Below are 11,175 nucleotides of genomic sequence, written 5' to 3'. Positions count from 1 at the left end.
TTCTACTTAATAATGTGTGCCAGATGGCCAAGCTTCTGTTCTCTCTGTATCCTTATTTGTGTTTTAATATCTCTCACCACCACCATCATTTATGCATGTTCCAGAAATCAGTCACATACCATTTATCCACATATCTACACTGAAACCCCTGACGAACCTCAATACCTCTGCCATACCTATACAGCGACAACCAACAAAATCCTTTCAGTCTAGTTGGGCACACATTGCATCTCCAGCACTAGAACTCTATCCTAAACCACCAACAGCGCCCACCCACGTGCATGACCTGTGGGCTGCTTACTGGAGCCCTGCCAGCCCACCTAAGTCCTAACCTGACAAAAATGCACACAAGCATCTTTTATATAAATTCTTAGAACCGCCTGCACATGGACTGCGGTCACCGAAGGCGTTCCAACCACAAAGCGCATTGAGGCCATACCAATGGGGAAAGGGTGCTATATAAATGATGAATACAATACAATACAGTTTCCATCCCCATGAAGCCCTATTTGGATTAGATGTTTCTGCTTTCTCCCTTTAAATGTTATTTTTTAATACTTCGTGAATTAAAAAGGATTGAGTGGAGAGAGTTGAATATATTCGCATGGTGTGGAAATAAATATGGTAACTGTAAACCTTTTGCTGACCTTGAACATGTTTTAGAAATAGTCCTCTATAAATACCAATAAATACTATGGATGCCAATCTGTTCTCTTTGGAAAAGCTTGTTTAGTACAAAACCTTGACAATAAATATCAAAATTGCTACAAAAGAAAGAATACCGTCTGCATGCCCCACTCAAACCTTCCAAGCAACTTTGTATAAAATCATGTAAACAATTACACCACCTGGGAACACAAATCTGTAAGTGACAATACCCGCTGAATCATATACTGCAGACATTGATTTGCTACAATGTATCAATACATCCCATTAATCAAAGTTGTCACCCACAGCAAAAATGTTGCATCATGATATAATGAGGTTGTTCACTTGTCTAAAATGTATTATTAGATTTCACAGCTAAAAGTTGTCACAAACAAGGAAAACACAAACGTCATAGAAACAAGTAAATGTTAACATTATGACATGCATACGTTCCAAGATGGGACCAATGAAAGAACTGCTTTCGCTAATATGCAACAGCACCATTAAATCACTCTACACATCACAGATCCGGAGATTGTTTTGGATTGGTAGATTTGTTATATATTTTAGCCACACTGTAATGCAGAACCTAAATGAAAAGAAATGTATGTAATATGCAGCTTGAAACCTAAAGAACCACGGAAATGCAACGTTCAGCAATTTTCTCCCAAACTTAAAGTTGCTCTAACTTCTTCAAAATTGTTTACGCTACAACAGCGCTTTCAACATGATGCCCTCTTTCTGCATCACAGAGAATCAGGGCTCAAGTCAAGGGTACACGCGGGGGGACGGAGTCCACCCACTTTATTCAGAAGGTGGACTCAGTCCCCCCAGATAAAATGAGAATTATTGAATGTCCTCTTTGAATTTATGGATTAAAGCAGACCTCTGGGATCAAACCACAGTCGTCAGGTTTGTAGGCCAGACACTTCACCACTGCACTCTATAACCTGATGGAAAATAGCAAACAACTAAAGGTGAAATGTCCCATTTTGGTACTGCAAGTCCCAGGCAAAACATTTGTATTGGTTCTTGGAGTTTAAAACATGCACACCATTTAACGTTTTCAAAAACACTATTAGAATTAAATATCCTCTTTTGGTTTTGTGTGTGTGTTGATTTTATGAAAGGCAAATGCCATTCGTTTTGTGCAATTTGGGTGGTTATGAAAACCCAATTTAATGAAATGTGCATATTTCACCTTGATATGCTAATTTCTGGCAACGTCACATCCAATTGGGTTTGTTGAGGAGTCCCCCCACTTTAATTTTTATGACTCAACCCCTGCAGAGAATCTAACCGACACTAGTTCCCTACTGCATACTGCTGAGAGAGCTAAAAACAAATGCCAATCAGAGAGACTGTTGCAAACAGCCTAATATGATTGGCTGAAAACCAAGATGATATCTAGACAGGCTGGCAAAAGCGTCTGTATGGGCGGAGCCTGGCTGTACGCTCAGCCGAGAACTGTTCAATATTACTGTAGTAAAAGATGGATTTGGCACAGTAAAGTCCCCTAGGGCTTGCATTAGCACCAGGGAAGGCAGGGTATTCCCCAGGGGGCACGAACCATGCCCCCCAGGAAAAAAGGAAATGGACAAAGGTATGTGATGTACATGAACATCAGAACAATGTATGCACTTAGAGGGCTAGCATTACGAAAATGTTGATTACTCATAGTAGGCTGACAGAGAATTGTGATTTTATTAATGGCACAGAGGCAAGTATTATGCATCATTAGTTTATTTTTTTTTTTATAGCAGCGAGAAAGTCTTCACTTGAAAACAAACAAAAGTTCTGGTAAAGAAATGGATCACTGTGTTCAGATGCGGCTTCCCTTCCAGTAATGTGCTCCATTGCCCTAGAGGTCCCAGATTCATCCGCTTTTCACCCATGATTATGTGACTAGTTTGGCTTCATGCCTGGGTAAGATTGGGGGAAAAAAGGCAATTGCCCAAAGTATCCTAGAAGAGACAAAAGCCACCCAGGATCTCCACCCATCCATCTACCAAAAGCTCACTCAGAAAAGATTTACATTAAAATGTATGGTAAACATTGTCATTCGCACAGTATACTGAACACATTTATCCAGAGGTTGTTTCTTAGTTTTAAAGGTATCAAAAATGTATTTATGAAGATACATCATTTACAAAAAAGCCTTAATCATTAATTAATGCACACATATTAAATGACATTACCATTGCAGGAGAGCATAAGACACCAGATAATAAAATCCTAACATCACCATCATTCATCAACAATCACACCATCATTTGCAACACAAATCAATCAGCCTCATTCACTCACAGTAAAAGATGTTGAACTAAAACATTTAGTACAATTCATAAGTGCTAGCATTTCATAAATTAGCCCCACATTAATACCCTAGTCCAGGGTGTGGGGTTTTCCTGCGGTTTTCAGAGTGCAAACGTGGCCATTCAACCAGACCAATCAGCAATTTAAAGATGTCTTCCACGTGAGCTCTTGAACAAAACATCTTAGTGGCCTTCCCCCACTAGAGGAGTGGTTCGGTACCCTCAAACTAAAGGTCCACTCCTGCTTGTGGCTTAGCCCATGCATACTAACTGGCCAGTGAAGCGGAGTAATTGAAGAATTAGGACAGTGGAAGGAACTAAACATTCTGTAAGGAGATGTCCTGAACTCTCGTACTTCATTCATATTGTCATTCACAGCACATGACACATCATTTTGGAAATTCTGAAAGTGTAGGATATTCCATCACTCGACACACTGTTTTGGTGCAACATGAAATGTTGTCATTATTAATTGTTACAAAATTTTAAAAAATGCAATCGCTGTAGACCACGTTTTGGTGCAACAGGAAATATGAAAGGTAACCCGTAGGGGAACAACTATTGCCTTTTAAGTCCTAGGCCTGTACAGCCCAAAATCTACAGGAGGATATCATGCACATGAGTATCGCCAGATTGGCCATCAGGACTTGAAGTGACAATTCTCCATTCCATTCTCAAAAACAATTAAAAACCATATTCCGATTCCGGTCTCTGGACTGTGTCCCAGTTAAAGTGATGTACAAAACGTCTAGTCACAGGGCCTGGGGTACATCTATTCTTCGTGGACAAACATCTGACATGAAACGAAATGGGACGGTGGAGCCTGTAGGGAGAGTACGGAAATGCAGTGGGGGTGTGGGAGGTGCCTGTGAAATAGACAAAGGATAGGATGGGGGAGGCAAAGGACCGACCTTGCGGACGGTGGCCTTCATGGCTGCCTTACGCAAACTGGGTCTTTTGTTTGCAGGGTCCCCCGGAATCCCCAAACCTGAGATTCACATGCCACATATTAGAAGATCTTGGTAATAGCGGTGCATGAAGGCAAAGGCTCCTCAGAAGTTGGTATACAAAAGGGGGTTACCCCAAGGGAAATCCCTCAACCACACTGTCCCTAGAAGAAATAGGAGAGCAACATACATTCATACATGCATCCCTCCTCTCCCCTCTTTCTTCCTCAGATTTTGTGAACTGCTTTACTTCTAAAGTTGTTGATGTGGTTCTTCCTTCGCATCCACCTCTGCCCAATCCGCCATCTACTCCCCCTATCCATTGCCTATCCTCATTCTCTACTCTCTCTGACATCGACACTTCCGCTTTTCATGCCTGTCCTCATCCTACCGTTTTCTCACTCGTCCCTCTTCCCTCTGCTCTTATTACCCAAGTCTATCCTCATCTCATTACTCATCTGACTTCTCTTATCAATTCCTAGCTCTCATTCTCTTTCTCCCTCTGCATTTAAACATGCTCTTATTCTTCCCATCCTGAAAAAGCCCCTTTGTTCACACTAATTTCCACCCTGTAGCTCTTCTCCATTTCTTTCTAAACTCCTTGAACGTGCTGCCTATTCCCAGCTATCTTCTTATCTCACTCTTCATTCACTGCCTCCCCACTTCCGTCTGGTTTTCAGCCGTCTCACTCAAACGAGACGGCTTGTCTCCAATTCTCTTCTCTCTGCTCGTCACTCTAAGCTCTCCTCTATTCTTATCTTGATCGATCTTTCCACGGCTTTTGACACTGTCGACCACACTGTTCTGCTCTATACTGACTTCTTTAGGTATTTCTGGTTCTGTTCTCAAATGGTTTCATTCTTACCTATCCAATCGTTCCTATTCTGTCACTTGGGCTGTGATGACCTCTGCTCCTCTACCTGTACACTATGGCATGCCACAAGGATCTGTGCTGCAGCCTCTATTATTGATTCTAGGAATCGACAGTCCGCATTAGCATGATATGATATGATATGATCTTTTATAACGTGCCTGTACACAAGCATCTGCGTTCATCTTTCCCAACTAGATAATACTGAATTCCCTGATCCAAACCACTTAGGTGTATTGAAACCTGTAGATCCATCCAAAAGCCTAAGTATATCGCACAGTGGAAGGGGAGAAGATGAAAGCATATTTGATGGTTATACTGAGCCTGTTAGAAGAAGTTCTCATGGGTATCGACTTCACACAATTTGAATCTTTGATTACAAAAGAGTCAAAAACAAACCTTGCAAGGGTGGTCTGAAACATAATTGGAGATGCCCGTACTGACAGCCTGAATGGGTGACTGGGAACAGACAAGTAGGCAGGAATGGCCCTGGGACTGTATCGAAACATCTAAATAAATAAATAAATACCCAGCATGTAAGCCCAGAACCGCAGGTAGGAATCCTAGGGGGCACTGAAGAGAAACGGGGACTGTATGTGACAATGTACCCTGTCTGACGCTTGGGATGTGTTGGCAGGTAAACATTGTGACTGGATGCCACCAACCACTCTGTAATTCAACACCTGGGCACCTGGGTTAGGGCAGGGGTTTGTCAAATGGACCATAAAAAGACTATTTAGCTAAGGTATTATCTAGGATTGCACATATTGGGGTTAATAGCAATGACACTGGCCCTTTAAGACAGGCCCCATAGTGGAAACGCCTGCTATGTCTACTGCTGATAAAATGTACTCATTTAACATTGCTAACACGGCTTACCAAGAAAACAATTTTGAAGTCAGTCATTCAGGTGTCCAGAAGCTCCACGGTCTGAGCACAGCTGCCTCTGACTGACAAGCACAGCACTCCTGAGCTTCTACACGTGTGCGGGCCCGAATTGAATTCAAGGTGGTCTACCACATGAAACATCTGCATCCCAGGGTGCCCGGGAAACCAGCATTCCTCTTTTATCCACACCTGATTTGAGACACATATTCAAATATGGCCACTCACACACAGTCAGAAACCCTCTGGGTACTGTGCCATATATAAGGTAGCCTAGCAAAAATGGTGGCTGGTGAATTTTTTTTTTTTTTTTTTTTCGAGTGTATAATCACCGTGGTGATTTTTACAAGAGGATGAACGAAAAACAACGGAAAACACTCCCCAGTTCCAACAATTATCTGTCAAACTGTCTACTTCTGTGGCCAGGCCCGTTAAGACGGGGGTACATGTGCGAAGATCTGATCCAAAATTTTTGTGGCTGCAATAGACCAAGATGTTCTCAAGCCTCCTATTAGGCGCTCCCACCAGAGCTCTTCCTCCCTCAGATAGGAGTTTTTTAAGTGATGAAGAATGTATGGTGATCTAAATTTGTCAGTACCTGGACATAGTAGTAAAAGGTGCCGTAATGTTTCGCTTTGTTCAATGTTATTACAAAAGCGGCAAGTATTTGTTGTTGAAAGGCCCCTTGTGTACAGAATCTCATTTGTAGGTAGCAAATTTAGCCTCGCACCGAGTAGAGTGTTCCTAGTTTTTTGTCTGGGTGCTTTGTCAGGAAGGGTTGGAGTACATTCAGTTTTCTGTTTGTTGGTGGAAGGTGGCTAGTTAACTTGTACTCAGATGCCTTTTCCAATGTATTTATCCAGTCCAATTCTTCTAGTCGGGTTTTTATCGGGTTCCCCAGAAGTTCTTCAATCGAGCTGCCGCAGATGTCAAGTTGCTGTAAACACATTTGCTCCCATTTGGACGATAACATGGATTTGCTTGAATTCATCTCTTCATGGACCATCTGGAAAATTGCAGAGGAAGAAGGATCTATTATTTTCCGATATAACATAACTGACGCTCTTTTCACGATTGACTCTAAGGAAGAGAGGGAAAGTTCACGTCTAATCAGAGCAATCGGAGTAGAAGATGGCATGTTCAGTACTGAGCGCCAGAACTGACTCTCCAGTCTGGCCCATATGAATTGAGGTAAAGATGGCATGGCCTCGACTCCATAGGTGATGGCCGGGATAACTTTGCCCCTGTAGAATTTAAGTAGTGGCAACCATGAAAAACGTCCGTATTTGTTATCCAGTATTTTTGCTTGCGAGGCTAGAGTTTTCATTTTTTCAGAAAGATGGTGCTGCATCGCTGAGTCATTGGCCGTGGAGTCAATGAGGACTCCAAGATATTTAAATTCAGCCACTTGTTCGATTTTGTTTGTGGCCAGATACCACGAAAAATTCTTCATTTTTGTCTTTTTTTGATTCTTTCCAAATACCATTATCTTCGTTTTCTGTTTGTTTACCTCTAGGTCGTTGGCGGCTGTATATGTGATCAATGCAGGTAGCTGCCGTTGTAAACCAATTGGGGTCTGGTCCAGCTGAATGAGGTCGTCTGCATACAGGAGTCTCGGGATCTTCTCTTTACCCAGTTCTGGGGGGAATACTCGTGCGCTGATTAGAGAATCTTTATAGTCCCCAAAATAGGACAGAAAAAGGGCTGGTGCTAGTGGGCAGCCTTGTTTAACCCCTCTGTCTGTTGTTATGGATGTCGAGAGTAGGCCATTGGTATTCAGTCGTACCTGCATTGATGTGGCAGCGTGCAGGGCCTTGATGGGGTTCAGGATCTCCTGAGGGCAGTCCCAACTGGAAAGTTTTCCCCAGAGCTTCTTTCGGTTGACTAAGTCGAAGGCCTGGGACAGATCTATAAATGCCAAAAACAGGTTCCGATTTTTTTCGCGAGCTTTTGCTTTTAAGAGGCTGAGTATAAAGATGTTTATGCTAGTTCCTACTCCTTTTTTAAACCCCGATTGGAGAGGGTCATTACAGGGCGCACTTTTTGCCCACTGATTAAAGTGATCCAACAAAAGGGAACCATAAACTTTCCCTATCACATCTAGGAGGGCCACCGGGCGAAAATTTCTAGGGTCGTCCTTCCTTCCTTTTTTGAATATGGGAATAATGACTCCTGAGGTCCAAGTGGGCGGGATTGAGCGAGAGGTAGTGCATTTGTAGAAAATTATGCTCAGCAGGTTTGCCCATTCTTCTGGCGCGGATTTCAAGTTCTCGTTTGACAGACCGTCAGGCCCTGGAGCCCTTGATTTCTTTAGCTTGAGTATTTTGTCCAGAATTTCAGCTCTGTCCGAAAGGTCGACCCACCGAGCTGTCGTCTGGGGATATAAAGGTCCTGCCTCAGAGTCTGGAGATTTGAAGAGTGATGAGTAGAACCCAGTCCATGCTGGTTCCGATATACTGTTTAGCATCATTGTAGATGCCTCCTTAGCTCGTGGGTTAACCAGACTCCAAAAGTCTCTAGAGTTGGATTTTCCAATTTGTTCTAACATGTTTTCAGAGTCTTGTTGGTGTAGTTTTAAGCGGTGGCCCCGTAGCCAGTTTTTATAGGCTCTTGTTGTCTCCTTCATGTAAGCCCTAGTAGCGGGCGAGTTGTTTCTTGCAGCCATTCTTTTAGCTCTGCGGAGGATGTTTCGCTGTGCCACCAACAGCGAGTCAAAAGTATGTGCATGGTAGGTCTGGGTTGTATTGGGCCCCTTCGATCTTTTTAACGAGGCTCTATAAGGTTCCAAAAATGGTCTGTAATCCACCTTTGCGGCCTCCTTGCTGCTTCCATACAAACAAGTAATTTCTTGAATGTTGATCCGTGAGATCCTTACCCGGTTGCCTTTTCCTACCGGTTCTATTCTTTCAGAGTAATGATCTGTATCTGGTTTTGTGGAGGCCCATTTAATGGCCAGCAGGTTGTGATCGCTTTGCTGTGACTGGCAAATGTTGAAATCTATCAACCGGGCTAACAGCAAATCAGAGACGAATATGTAGTCTATTGTTGAGCTGGTCAAACCTCTTTTCCATGTTGGTAGAGAGATAGAGTCAAGAAATGTAGTTGCAGAGTTGAAAAGATGTCTGGCCGTCATCAGCTTCTGCCAGGCTAAGCCTTGTTTACAAGGCTTACTCTGTGCGGGGTCTGTGGTGCTATTATTAGCCAATGGGCACTTGATGTTTAAGTCCCCACATATTATAACATCGCATACCCCAAACTCTAAGTAGACTGAGTCCAATGTGGAGGTTACTATATCAAACAGTGAGGTCTGTTGAATCCCTTTATGGTTCCAATAGATCGACATCACCAACAGGGGGGTGCATGTTTGATGTTCTTCCCCAGCCTCCTTTCGTTGCCACGAGATGAGTACCGCGATGACGTATGGGGTCGTCAAGATGGTTTTGGTTATTTCTAAACCCACACCCATCCGGACTGCGATGATTAGGCCTGATGATGGTCTTCCTTTAGGGCCCGCTAATGCTTCTGAGAAGGCAATCTCGAAACCATCCAATGTTGGTTTGGTTTGTAACCAGACTTCTTGGAGGCATAAGATGTCATAGTCCCCTAAATTGATGTCTCCAAAAGTTGTCAAATGTAAAAACCCTCTTGTGTTCCATGATGCCAGAGTCAGTTGATGTTGGTCTTGGTCAGTGTTTGTAGATTCTGATGGCTATTTCTGTAGGCGTGTGGATAAAGCTTTTGGTAGCCAGGCCCATGAAGACGATTCTAAAGACGGTCTGGTCTGAGTCACTTTTTGGGTCTCTTCTAAGGTTGTGGGAGCCTTTGTGTTAGAAGAGCTACTAGGGGAATTTGCTTTCCCCTTTGGAATAGAGTCGATCGTGTTGGACTTAAGAGTAGCTGGTGGTTTCTTTACGGAATTTTCCTTTGAGTTAGTGGACTGACATTCTTCGTTTGATCTTTCCTCCGTTGTACAATCCTTTGTCTTGTCATTATCTGTTCTAGGTGGTCTGGTTATTGTTAACTCAAACCCTTGTTTGAATAGTACTTCCTCTGCTGCTAGTAGTGCTGTAGTCACATCAGCTGATGATGTGTATAGCAGACAATATGCTGTATGGTCCTTGTGGAAAGGTTCCACCGTTGTAAGGTCCTCTGATTTTAAATTTCTTAAAGAGGAGATACTATGTAGCAGTCTCAACACCGTACGTCTATTTAGTACCAGATATTTTTGGTTCCCAGACCGTTGGCGTATTTTGACCGCTGGATTCTTGTTGTGGTGTTTCAAGTCTTGGTGCGACTTCTTCGTATGATGGAATCTACGATCCCCATTCTCATGTTGTTTATATTCTTGAGGTCCCTTTCTCTTGTGAGAATACGTCAAGTCTTTAGAATTATCCGGTAGATCAGATTTTGTTTGAGTGTGAACTCTTGATCTATACGTCACTTGAGGCCGATGAGGAGGTGAGACCACTTCACAATTTTGTTCAGGACGCTTTTCAGTGAATTTCCTGAATTGATCCCCTTGAGTGCTACGTAGAGATTTGAAGCGCTCATCCAGTGAGCTAAAGCCTGAAAGGTCTCTCGTGACTGACTGCTGGTTGTGTGTCATCTTAGTTAGACGAGAGTTCGCCCCTTTCTGTTTGTCCGGGGAGTCGTCAAAGTGTTGACTTATGTCCATCAAGTCCTTTTGCATAAGAAAATCTTCTACTGTTTTTGGTGACTGCGATGGGACTTCTAAATGTGCCTCTATGTCTGACTCTTTTGTTGTCACTGGTTTCATCCCTCCCCAGTTTTGGGGCGTCTTTGGTAAGGGATCTTTTTGTTGGAGATCACATTGCGGCATTACTGGAGATGCTTTAAACAAAGGAGCCGTCTTGAGGCATGTGTGCGTTTTGAGAGTCTGTTGCTTTGGTCTCATGTCCAAATTCCCCTCAAAACGCGGCCCTGGGTTCATTGGTTTGTGGCCTGGGCCTTGGGTGAGTTTCGATCCTAAGTGGTCTTTCTGTGGGAGGATGGCGTCTAAACAAATTACATCGTTTACGCTCAGATTGTTAGATGTCAGATTTGCTCTGATTGGCAGTGTGTTGAGAGAGCCTGACATGGAGGTTGAGCCCGCTTTTGGCCTTGTCCCACAATCAGTGTAGGATACGTCGCTGCACGGAGTGACTGGTGCTATTGTTTGGGTACTTACATCCATCCCTAGGCTATCTTTGTTGGTTTTTCTTAAGCTTGATAGGGCTTCCATGAACTCAACTTGTTGGAGCTGCAAAGCACCAATTGGGTCAGTTTTTCTTTTCTCTAAAGCGTTGATGTAACCTTCTGTAAATGAGCTTAGAATTCATCATCGCAAAGATAGAAGTGTGGTCTTTCAAAGAGTCGTTTATTGCCTCATAGAGTTTGCAAAAAGGTGCTAGAGCGATGGTTACAGCAGACATGATGTACATGAAATCCGCTTTTTTTGACGGAGTCTCCTTAGGGATAGTGTAAGAAGCCTCACTTGATCTTCTATTAG

The sequence above is a fragment of the Ambystoma mexicanum genome, chromosome 7p, assembly GCF_040938575.1.
Source record: "Ambystoma mexicanum isolate Mex_15411 chromosome 7p, UKY_AmexF1_1, whole genome shotgun sequence".
NCBI lineage: Eukaryota > Metazoa > Chordata > Amphibia > Caudata > Ambystomatidae > Ambystoma > Ambystoma mexicanum.
The sequence above is the reverse complement of the archived record's forward strand: the minus strand, read 5'-3'. Positions refer to the sequence as shown.